The sequence below is a fragment of the Capsicum annuum genome, chromosome 11 (assembly GCF_002878395.1).
Source record: "Capsicum annuum cultivar UCD-10X-F1 chromosome 11, UCD10Xv1.1, whole genome shotgun sequence".
Classification (NCBI taxonomy): domain Eukaryota; kingdom Viridiplantae; phylum Streptophyta; class Magnoliopsida; order Solanales; family Solanaceae; genus Capsicum; species Capsicum annuum.
The window spans coordinates 161,091,120-161,103,268 of NC_061121.1; the positions used below are offsets into that span (position 1 = coordinate 161,091,120).

General features: G+C 34.7%; 1 non-coding gene across 1 annotated transcript; it reads left to right on the forward strand.

Annotated features, from left to right (window-relative positions):
* Positions 1-10,410: 10,410 nt before the first annotated feature.
* Positions 10,411-10,517, forward strand: LOC124889092. The gene has a single exon (XR_007047709.1). It is a non-coding gene; the product is annotated as a small nucleolar RNA R71 (small nucleolar RNA).
* Positions 10,518-12,149: the final 1,632 nt, after the last annotated feature.

Here is a 12,149-nt window from a genome sequence, read left to right on the forward strand (position 1 = left end):
CCTTAGCTTTGAGATGCTTTTGAATTAACATAAGTCATCTAGTTTATTTAGATATATTAAGATGTAAAAAGGGTGGAAAAGGCCAAAAAGTCCCTTTTAAAAATGAATTAAAATCACTAAACAAAATATGCGATGGTTAATCACTGCGTCGATGGTCCGTCAGTCCTGACCGTCGTACCTAGGCCAGATTTGGGCTTTCTGCCCTGCCTACGATGGGTGGGTTAGTGGTCTATTGCTAGATCAACGGTCTATTAGCCTTACCATCATGCCTAAGCAGAATGAAGTCTCACCGTCTATTCTACGATGGTTTGGGCGATGGTCCACCACTAACACAACGGTCTGTTGGATCTCTCCATCGCACCTGGGCAGTTCAGATTGCTTTCTGTAATTCGGCCATATCTTACTTTTACAATGTCATATTTTGACAAAGTGTGTATCGTTGGAAAGATAATTCAATTTCCTATGTGATAAAAAGTGATTTTTAGGAAAACTCTATATGATTTAAATACTAATCTCTTTGGAAGTCAGTCCTAAATCTTTTAGAGACAAAATAAGGCTTCACTTGACATGTTCTAAAGCCTCAAGTTCTAAAGCCTCAGACTATGAGGGAACTTTATTTGTCTTACATGTTCTTAGTTTTAGTGTATTTTTATCTTATATATATATTGTTTTTATTTCTTTATAATTATCTAAATTAGACTTTTCAGTAGGCATGGTGTGAGTTATCGTTTAGGACTTTTCTGCTTATAGATGATTTCCTAATAGTATATTTTTCTTATATTATTTTTTGCTTTGCTCCATCATCATATGGTACCTACTAAGTATAAATAGATCATATTTTACTCTTATTATTCCCTTTTAATTCATATCCTAGTACAAGTATGACTCATGAAGGTTGATTCGTGTGGTGGAGTTTGTGACTCCTAGAGGTCCTGACCCAACTCTAGGCCTTTTCTATATATTAGTTGTCTTACTTCTATTTCAAAGACAAACTATGTATTTTTAGTTTGAATATTGTATTAGATGCTCATATGCTATAACACTACATTTTGGGATTGAATTTATGGATTTCTTTTATGTTTTATTTTTATATTTTGGGATTGCATTTATGGATTTCCTTCATGTTTCATTTTAATTAAATTTCATGTTTGGCTGGACTTTCTCCTAAAAGTCTTTCCTGGATGTATGTAACTATAATTTCGTGTTTTCTTTATTAGTTTGGGTGATTGGCTTACTTATCAAGGTTGAGCCCTTATAAGTGCCATCATGACCAGACTTTTGAATTGTGACAAATGGTATTTCAGCTAGGTTTATCGGTCAAAAAAGTGTAACAGTAAGTTGTCTAGTAGAGTCTCGTGAATTGGTACATAGATGTTTATATCTATTTTTGAGAGGCCATATCTTTATAAAAAAACTTCTCTACTTTAATTCCTAAGTTGTGGAAGTTTTTCTTATACAGTGTTATAAGTTGTGTTTTACTCTTTACTATGCAGATGGTAAGGACTAGATCTCGAGAAGCTAGGGATGCTATGCAAAAACTCAAGGATAGAGCCTAGACTAGAGAGAGATAGGGATCAAGGATGGCCCTAAGGTAGAAGATAGGAATGGAAAGCTGCCCTTATTGAAGGTACTAATAGGGGGGACCTCCCTCAAGCTAGAGATTGAGCGTGCAGGGGATGTAGGGCCAGCTCAGGCCCCACAGAGTTTAGTTTCTACCTCAGTTATGGAGGGCCTGTTGATTCAATTTTTTACTTATTTAGTGGGTATTCCCTCCAGTACACAAGGTGTTCCTCTAGTTCTCAGTATGGTACCATTGTTAGTGGCGGTATCTACTTACGATATTTCTCTAATTTTTAGTGTATGTATGTCGCCTATATTGATATCTGCTTATGGTATTCCTTAAACTTCAAGTTGTGATACTTCTTTTATGCAAGTATCTAATCATGGTGTTCTTAGTTCAGGGGTACATCCTTCACCTATGGTTCCCCCATATATGGATTCTCAGTCTAATAGGTTTATTATTTCTCTAGTGTTTTTGGGCACAGTCATGTTTTCTAATGATTAAAAGAGTCTTGACAGTTTTATTCATTTGGGTTTGCCTACGTTTAGTGGTGCTATTGGTGAGTATGTCTATGAGTTCTTGGTTAATTGCCATGAGAAGTTACATAATTTTGGATCACTTGAGTCTCATAGAGTTTTTTATGCTACGTATCTGTTGACAGATATTTCTAGGGATTGGTAGATATTGTATTTTAGTTGTAGACCTTTGAGTTCACCTGTTATGACTTGGACTCAATTTTTTGATGCCTTCGTAGAGATATTTATATTTTATAGTTTGAGGGATCAGATTCATGATAAGCTTTTTCTCTTGGAGAAGAGCTCCATGACTATTATTGAGTATGAGGCTCATTTTACAATTTGTCCAATCACTAGCATTTCTATCAAGTCTAAAATGATTCAAAAGTTTGTAAAGGATTTAGATAGTACGTGTCAATTTTTACAACTCACATGGTAGTTTAGAGGTTTTCTTCTAGAGTATCATTAAGCATGCTAAGATGACTGAGTCTATTAACTAGGCTACTCAAGAAGGCTCCAAGAAACTGAGTCATCATAGTGAGTTTTGTGCACATTCATCCTAAGGTAGAGATTTCTTGAGTAAAGGTTATCGTAGTTATCATAGTAGGTCAGTTCAGTCCACTTTGTAAGGATCAAATGATAGACCTTCAGGATCAATAACTTTAGGTAACCAAGCATTAGGCCAGGGTATTTATCCTAGTTTAGACATAGCTCCTAAAATTAAGTCAGGCCTTAGAAGATAATTTATATGTGATGAGTTTAGCCATATGGCCAAGGATTATCCTCAATATGTATTTAGATCTACTCCTATATTAGCAGTCAGAGGTGGTTCCTATAGTGGTAGAGGTACTGCTAAAAGTGCTCAAGGTAGTGGTAGAGATACTCATTATAGTGGTCGCAAGGTTACTCAATTTAAAAAAAGATGTGGTTAGTGTCATTCTATACCTACTAGACCTGAGGCAAAGGCCTCTGATGTTGTTTTACAGGTATAATCTTTGTTTGCTACATATCTGCTTTTATGTTATTTGACCCTGGGTCAACCTTGTTCTATGTGTCTATATATTTTGCTTTTAGTTTTGATATTGCATGTGATCCTCTTACTATTCCTCTTTATGTTTCTACCACTATAAAAGATTCTTTAGTGATGGATCAGGTGTGCCAATCTTTTGTGGTAACCTTTGTAGGCCATGATACTTAAATAAACATAATTGTTTTAAATATGGTTTATTTTGATGTTATATTGGGTATGGATTGGTCATCTCCTTATCTTGCTATTTTTGATTGTTATGCCAAGAACATGACCTTAGATACACCAAGTGTGTTGAGGTTAGCTTTGAAGAATATGCTTATTTTGAGTGTGAAAGGTGTTATACCTTTTTTGTGTGCTCATCATATAATAGAGAGAGGGTGTTTGACTTATTTAGCTCATATCCTTGATAGTAGAATTGCCTTACCCCCTCCTAGGTATTTTGTTAGAGTTGATCATGAGTTCATGAATGTTTTACCTATAAAATTTCTTAGTATGCCTTCAAATTATGATATTCATTTTGCTATTGATGTGGAACCAGACACTAATCCTATTTCTATTCCTTTGTATAACATATCCCTAACCAAGTTGAATTAGTTGAAAGAGCAGTTGCAATATTTTTTGACTAAGGAGTTCATTAGACCTAGTATATCACATTGGGGTACGCCTATCCTATTTATAAAGAAGAAGAATGGTTCCATGCATACATGTATTGATTATAGGTAGTTGAACAAAGTGATTGTTAAGAACAAGTATCCTCTTCCATGCATTGATAATCTTTTTAACCAGTTTGAGTGAGCTTTTCTATTCTCTAAGATTGATTGTAGATTCATATATCATCAATTAAGGATTAGAGCTTTACATGTTCTAAAGATGGATTTTTGGACTCAAACGATAATTATGAGTTCTTGGTCATATCTTTTGGATAGACAAATGCCCCAACAATGCTCATGGAATTGATAAATTGAGTGTTCCAACTGTATCTCAACTCTTTTGTGATTGTATTCTAAGAGGGAAGCTGACCATGTGAAGCATATGAGGATAATACTTCAGAGATTATGTGTAGAGAAATTGGATGCTAAGTTTTCTAAGGGTGAGAATTTGTTTAGATTATATCTCTTTCTTGGTTCAGTGGTGTCTAGGGATTACATTATGACTGATTCATCCAAGATTGCAAAAATTCATGATTGTGCAAGACATGTTTATCTTACTAAGATTTAGAGTTTTATTAGTGTGGCTTTGTTTTTTGTTGACGGTTTCTCATTGACCAAGTTGACTAAAAGAAGATAGGTTTTTAGTGGTTCGATAGGTGTGACAAGAGCTTCCAAAAGCTTAAAGAGTTATTGGTTTTGAGTCATATCTTAACTTTGCTCGATGAGGGTGTGGGTTTTACTATGTTATTTTATATTTCTGAAGTAGTTTTAGGTTCATTATTGATGCAAGATGGTAAAGTAATTGCTTATTCCTCTTACCAGTAAAAGCCTCATGAGAGAAATTACCCTAACCATGATTTCGAGTTGGTGGCCTTAGTGTTTATACAAAAGTTGTAGAATCATTACTTGTATGGAGTTCCTTGTGGTATTTTCTCAAACCATTGTAGCCTTCAGTACTTCTTTAGAAAATGAGTTCTTAATATATGGCAGTGACATTGGCTCAAGTTGCATAAGGAATATTACCTCACTATTTTGTACCATGTAGATAAGTCTAATGTGGTTGTAGATGGGTTGAGTTAGAAGTCGACTAGTATAGAGAGTTAGCTCATCTCTTGACCCTAGGAGTGGCCCTTATCTTTGGAGGTTCAGAATTTTGCTAGCTAGATGGGTAGCCTTGATATTTCAACACTCAAACATGTTTTATCCTTTGTTAATGTTGGATCTTCCTTGATGGAGCATATTCGAGCTCACCGGTTTAATGATGCTAGTTTAAGGGTAATTTAGGATAAGGTGTGGAATGGTGGGGCTAATAAAGCCTCTCTTGTATTTGATGGTATGTTGAGGATTGGTGGCTCAGTTTGTATGTTGAGAGTCAAAGATTAGGTGAGATTGATTTTAGATAAGTCACATTATTCCAGATATTTAGGTGTCGCTAAGATGTATCATGATTTGAGACATCTTTACTTGTGGGGTGGTATAAAGAATGATATGGAAGATTTTGTAGCTCATTGTTTGTGTTGTTAGCTGGTTAAAGCCAAGTATTAAAGACCAGGTGGTTTGCTTCAGATATTACCCATACCTGAGTGGAAGTGGGAGTGGATCACTATTGTTACCATGACTAAATTTCCTCGTACATTTTGTGGTTCTAAAAGAATTTCTGTCATCAGGGATCGGGTTACCAAATCAACCGATTTTGTACCTATTTTAATTTTTTTCAATGCTAAGAGGTTGTCCAAAATCTATGTTTGTGAGATAGTTCGTCTTTACGGGGCAGCCATGTCTATTCTTTCATATAGAGGCTCAGTGTTTACTTATACCTTTAGATAGATGTTTTAGAAAGAGTTGCTTCTTGGGTTGACCTTAACACAGCTTTCCACCCCCAAACTGGTGTGGGAGCAATATTTGGCTTTGGAAAAGTATGCTTATAATAATAACTACCATTATAGTATTGAGATGGCCACTTTAAAGGCTTGTACAGTCGGCATTATCGATCTTCTATTGGTTAGTTTGAGACTTTAGAGGTTAGACCATTGGTACCGACTTTCTTTATGGCTCTTTAGAAAGAGATTGGGCGATGTTGGATAGGCTTTGGCAGCCTAGAGTGGGAAAAAGAGTTATGTTAACCACAAGCTAGTACCTTGAAGTTTGAATTAGAGATCGAGTCTTCTGTAGTATGTCTCCCATGAAAGGCATGATGAGATTTGGTATGAAGAGAAAGCTTATCCCTATGAATATTGGACCTTTTGAGATTCTTCAAATAATTGGGGTGGTTTTATATGGGTTGGCCTTACCTCAAGAACTTTTTAGTCATTTAGTCAATTTTTCATGTATTCACACTTTAACGCTACATTTTTATGAGTCTCACGTTCTTTGTTGGGACTCAGTTCAATTGGATGAGAGGTTGACCTTTGTTGAGGATTCAATTTCCATTTTAGCTAAGGATGTTAGATGGTCGCATTCTAAAGATATTCTTACAGTTAAGTTTTAGTAGAGACACCATACTGTTGAGGAGGCTACTTGAGAGGTCGAGTCCAATATGCATAGTAGTTACCCTCACTTTTTTATTGATTCAGGTATTTCTTTGCCTTTTAGTTTGAGCATCAACTAGGGTTTTTATGGTGGACGTTGTAATGACCTGAATTTGTGAATTTTCCATTTCTGTGTGTTTTGACCATTTTTCCCTTGCCCAAAGTTGTTACATATTGATTTTGAGGTTCGTTGATTGTTGGCATGGTTCTCGATGAAATAAAAAATAATTTGTATGAATTTGTGGGTTTTAGAGGCTTGAGAAGCCATATAGTTAACTTTAGTATACATTCATTTTTCTAAGTTTTAGATGGAAAAATGAATTATGTCAACAGATTTGGAATGTGGAATTTAGTTAGTAGTGGGGATGGTTTAGATTCGGGGATTTTATATGTCATTTTGACCCTGAGTTTAGAAATAGCAAAAAAAAGGGTCTTGGGGGTCAATTTAGTGTTATTATTCATTTTGAAAATCTGACATCTCCATTAAGTTTGAAACATCAAAATAAGACTAGTAGAATAAGTGGTTTATTTCTATTGGGTCACAAACAAATCCTAAGCGTTTGTTGTGAGATTTTGGACATCATGCAGAACAACTGATTGTTGATATCTAGTTCAGGAGGTCGCCTTCATCATAAATACGGGCCTCCATCCTCGATTATGGAGAAGGAATTGTTCTTTTTTCACAAATGTGATAGGGTTGTCACGAATGTAAGGATCTATGTTTTGCATCTTCGCAAACATGCAGCCTTGGAGGCAAACGTGATGTCCAATTTAATTGGCCAGTCAATATTTCACCTACAATTACAAAGGATTGACTGCGTTTGTGATGTATTGTTCAATGAACAATATAAAACCTCATTTTCATATTTTCCTTTATATTTTGGACCTCAAGCTTTGAATTTTGGGTTATTTCCAAGGGTTTCTTCACCATTTTAGCATGGGTAAGCTCCAAAACCTTATCCCCATTATTATACATCAATTATATCATCATAAATAATTTTAAATCATTATTTCCAAATGGAAATTTAGGTTTTTATAGGTAAAGTTTAAAAAGGTGTTTTCTTTGATTGGGACCTTATTTTTAACTCGTTTTATGTAGGTTTTCTCCTATAGACTCCTATAACCTTGGGAAATATGTTTTTAAAACAAATTTTTGATTTTACCCCTTTTATTTTTGAACTTGCTATTTGAAACCATTTTTGACACAGCCTAAATATAGGCAATAAGAGTGTTGTTAGCTTTCTTTTAATGCATAAATGCTATATATGAATGTTGTAGTTGATTTTGAGGTTGTACACAAGGGAAGAATCTGTGTTAAGGCATTTTAGATTAGAATTTTATTATTTCAGGGTAGGTTATGGCTTAGCTATTTTTAGATTGAGGTGGGTAGTTAATAAATCAGTAAATCATGGTATGGGTTGGGGTACATAACTATGGGGATTATATTTCGAGAGTTTATCATTATTATGTGCCCGTGTAGGGGCTTATACTCTATTTTTGTTGGTTTGTGATATATCATATTGTGAGTTGTCCGTATGAGGGCTTCATTTGACATCATTAGCCTTATTTGTGTATTTGAATGCCTTTAATCTACATATGACGCCTATGCGAGAGCTTATTTCACTAATATAGGCCTTATTTGAGCATTGGTTGCCCTTATCATGACAGAAATACCTGAGTTAAGGATTAATTTGATATTGATAATGTCTTACATGCATATTTATTCTGATAGTGCCTAATTGGAGTTAATGATCATAAATTGTGGACATATTGAGTAAATATCTGGGATTACTTATATATATATATATATATTTGCGTTGGATGGATTGTATACCATCATATTAGTTGATTTTGAGCATTACATTCTCATTTCATGCATATACTTTCATGAGATACTAGTACCATTGAGAAATACTATTTTGTAAATAAAATGAGACATTATTATGAAAACCCTATCCATGAACATGATCTTAACTGGTGAGTTAAGATTGATATATAGTATATAGGTTGTGAACCCCCATGGGTCCTACTGGGTAGTTGGAAGCTCGGGTGGTGTATACAAAAAGTCACATGATGGCTTTATTATTCATCCAATGCATGTTGCATTTTGCATATACATCTTGCTTATTTTTCATAGTTTCCTTGACTTGTCCTTAGTTTCTGTGCATTTTTTTTACATCTATGTTGTTTCTATTTCTCTGTAAAAGTAGAGATTAGAACTTTTAGTGGAGATGGTGTGAGCTATCATTAGGAAATTTTCAGATTATAGGCGATGTGCTCATAATATGTTGTACTTGCCTTAATTTCTTCTTTGATCAGTTGACTTATGATACCTACTAAGTACAATTAAACTGTACTCACCTCTACTGTGCCTTTCGGTGTAGATCCTATCATGACTATGACTCATATAGGCTGATTCGTTTGGTAGAGTTGGTGACACTTCGAGGTATTGCCCACTCTATGCTTTTTAGAGTCGACTTTAGGACTCCTTTATCTATTAGTTATTTTACTCCTATTTTAGATACAGACTATTTATTTTTAGTTCTGGATATTGTATTAGATGTTCTTACGCTATGACACTAGATTTTGTGAATGGATTTATGGATTTCTTTCAAATTCCATTTTAATTATTTTTCATGTTTGGCTTTACTTCATTCTACTAGTCTCTCCTAGATGTATTTTTTAGTAATTTCTAATTTTTTAATCAGTTTGGGTGATAGGCTTACTTATCAAGGATGAGCAGCAATAAGTGCCATCATGACCTAATTTTTAGGTCGTGACATTTGATCTGCAAATTGAAGATAAGCACTTGGGTTTTTATTTCACAAAGCTCTAATTTTCTAAAAATAAAAAGTGACATTAAGTTTATTGAAGCTTCGGAATCAGACAATGATTTTTCAAAATATACCCTCTCAAAGTGCATGGAATTGTGAAACTACCTGGATCACCAAACATTTGTGGCATCTTATTTGGAAGTATAGCACTAGATTTTTCAGTAAGCACTACTGCAAAAGCTTGTTTCAATTTTCTTTTGCTTGACAAAATTTATTTTTTTAGAAACTTGGCATATGAAGGCATCTGTAAAAGAGCATAAGTAAAAGGGATATTAAAGTGTATTTTCCTTGCAATATGCAAAAACTTGGAAGTCAAGCTTCTCTGTTTTCATGTTTTTTAAAAAAAAGGGGATTGTTCTAGGGGTAGTAGTCACGTTTTAACTATTTTTCTCTTTAATTTTTTTTATTTTTCTTCTGATGGTCCAGAGGATATTTCTACATCTCTATCTTTACCTTTTGTTTTTTGACTGATTCTTTTCTTAAATATTTGTATAAGGTTCATTAAGAATCTTACCTGACCATAAATCAATGGCTTTAAGGTGCTCAATTGGTTTTTTCTCTGTATTGCTTGGTATGGGGCCTTGAATATTTTCTGACACAAGAGTTTCCAATTGACTTAGCTGGATTTCCAAATTTTTAAAGTTTCTTTTTCCCTTCCTATGATTTAATCGGTGTCTTTAATGCATTTGTACAATAAGTCATCAAAACATAGATGAGCTTGTAAGGGCCTTTACTGAGATGGAGTTGCTTACTGATGTGATTTGAAATTTAATTTCCCTCTATTTTGATTCTGATATCCCGGTGGACCGGGTACTTTTTATTTTAAAAGTTTTGAGGATTTTCAGCACCATTAGGATTGCTCCATTGGAAGCCCAAATGTTTCTACGCTAATGGACTACCAAAAGAGTATAACTTATATTCGAGCACATTAACCTATTCATCATTCTAGTTTTTTACTAGACATTCATGCTTTAGAAGATTTCCTCCACACATGTCATAAGCCTTGACTTGGCTTGACTGTTGTGCGTTCACCTGAAAAGATTCAAACTTTTATGCCTAAGAAGAAATATGTTATGTTAGTATATTTAAAGCATTTGCTTAGTTACTGTTACAACCTTTATTATAATTACATGGTCAGATGGCCAATGAATATCATTTTCTTAGTTTTTATTCATTATTTGTAGTGCATTTTCTTTGTTTTACCCTTGATTTATCCTCCTAACTACATCTATTATATTTCTAGAAGAAGCTATTAACCCATGATAAAAGATATGCAGTGCATATGTTCAGGTATGTTATGATGTGGATATTTTCTTAACATTGCTTTTAATCTTTTCCAAGTCTGACAAAAGGACACAGTATTAGTTTGCAAGAAATTAGAAACATCTTATTTTAACTTTGTGATTTTATCATAGGAAATATATTTTTTTTAAAATTTTTTGAGTCATCTCACCCTTTTGGTAATAGACTCTTGAAGAAAACTTAACAACCAAGTTTTGGCCTCTCCTTCTCAAGAAAAAAGAAATAGCCTTAACTTAATTCCTTTAGGAGACACTCCATTATAATTAGCAGTTTCAACTGATTCTAAGAAATCACTAAAATGACAACGTGGATCTTCACTTGAAAAGTACAAGACTGATGAATTGTTTCAATAATCCAACAATAATTCTCTGGGTCATTTATTGCAGTTTTTGCTTTTTCTATATCTAGAGTTTTCCTAAAGTTTCCCTAAGTCATTTGTGAATTGCTGAGACTGACAGTTCTATTATTGGGCAGTACATTTGGTTTTTAGAGCCATTTTTATGTTTTAGAGCATTTGAAGTTATGAAATCTGTCTTGGGCTAAAACTATAGGTAAATAATCTCAACTTCCAATTCAAACAGTTCCATCATCTCTGGAAGGCCGATTTTAAGCTAGGGGAACCCTTGGTTTAGGTCTCGAGGATTCCAGACTCATTTTAGGTTATTGGGTTGATTTTGGCTAAAATGACCCCTTGCGTATGGACCTACTTTTTATTGAAATGACGTCGAATGGAAATTTTGATGGCATTGTTGAGTTTAGAATGCCAAATTTTGCAGGGTAGCATATTTGTTTGCATTTACAAGATTTTGAGCAAATCTTGAGGGGCAAGTCAGAATCTTTGCAACTTGCCTAAGTTGCTAGTGCATCAGTGACTGCCGTAAATGGCCTTCACATTAGCATGCCCTTGACCATGATCATAAGGGCCAAGGATTTTGACCTCTATGATCATGGTACAACCTTCACGTTATGAATAAAAGGTTGGCTCAGCCTCTGTTATCGCTATCTGACCTGACCCAACCCGAGCCCTTATCGTAATAGGCATACCAAGTTCGACCAGTATAGGAGACCTCCCCCGTTACCCAACCTAACCTCTAGCCGCCTGCCCTGAGATGGATAAATTTTGAGCATATAGTAAGATAGCATAACTATCCAATTTACAAACTCTCTGATAGGTCTATTACCAAGACCGACCCAATCGAGTCCAACTTTCCTAAGCCAACCAATAGCCAAACCAAACCACAAACCACAACCATATGAGTTCCATAACAATTATATAAAATCCTAAAATAAAATAGGATGGAACAAAAAACAATACAATCAACTGGTATCATCCCCAATACCAATGGCAATACTAAGGCTGACACCTCTACCGATCCTACCCATTCAAACCTATAGTAGTTCAACAATAGCCAGTAACTAAACGAATACTGAAATCCAGTAGGGACATGCTCCCAATAGCCAAACCCAACACCCATAAATAAAACTAAGTATAAAATAACACCCATGAAATGGAGCCTTTCGGAAAGATGGAAGCTCACCCATTCAATCCAGTAGTTGATCTCGAATTTTCGATATCTAAGTAGGAGAAGTAGAACGGCCAATTCCTGCATCTCATAGGAATACAGTCGCCCAAAGATGGGTTAGCAGGTGAATGCTAGTATGAACTCGGGATAAGGATAAAATAATGACAACTAGTAAAACCAAGTAAATCAAACATATGCATACAAAC